The sequence below is a fragment of the Physeter macrocephalus genome, chromosome 8, assembly GCF_002837175.3.
Source record: "Physeter macrocephalus isolate SW-GA chromosome 8, ASM283717v5, whole genome shotgun sequence".
Classification (NCBI taxonomy): Eukaryota; Metazoa; Chordata; class Mammalia; order Artiodactyla; family Physeteridae; genus Physeter; species Physeter macrocephalus.
Genome location: NC_041221.1, coordinates 123466116 through 123467059, shown reverse-complemented (window position 1 = coordinate 123467059; position 944 = coordinate 123466116).

Genomic DNA, 944 nt, shown 5'->3' with positions numbered 1-944 from the left:
CTGGACACCCTATGCCAAACAACTAGCAAGACAGTAACACACCCCCACCCATTAGCAGAGTGGCTGATTAAAATCATAATAAGGCCACAGACAACCCAAAACATACTACCAGATGTGCACCTGCCCATCAGAAAGACAGGATCCAGCCTCATCTACCAGAACACAGGCATTAGTTCCCTCCACCCGGAACCGTACACAACCCACTGAAACAGCCTTAGCCACTGGGAGCAGACACCAAAAACAACGGGAACTACAAACCTGCACTCTGCAAAAAGGAGACCCCAAACACAGTAAGTTAAGCAAAATGAGAAGACAGAGAAACACACACCAGATGAAGGAGCAAGGTAAAAACAAGAATTGAGGACAGTCTCAGAGACTTCTGGGACAACATTAAACACACCAACATTCGAATTATAGGGGTGCCCAAAGAAAAAAAGAAAGAGACTGAGAAAATATTTGAAGAGATTATAGTTGAAAACTTCCCTAATATGGGAAAGGAAATAGTTAACAAGTCGAGGAAGCATAGAGAGCTCCATACAGGATAAATCCGAGGAGAAACACGGCAAGACACAAATTAATCAAACTATCCAAAATTAAATACAAAGAAAAAATATTAAAAGCAGCAAGGAGTAAACAACAAATAATATACAAGGGAATCCCCATAAGGTTAATATCTGATCTTTCAGCAGAAACTCTCCAAGCCAGAAGGGAGTGGCAGTACATATTTAAAGTGATGAAGGGGAAAAACCTACAACCAAGATTACTCTACCCAGCAAGGATCTCATTCAGATTTGATGGAGAAATTAAAATCTTTACAGACAAGCAAAAGCTAAGAGAATTCAGCACCCCCAAACCAGCTTTAAAACAAATGCTAAAGGAACTTCTCTAGGCAGGAAACACAAGAGAAGGGAAAGACCTACAATAACAAACCCAAAACAATTAAG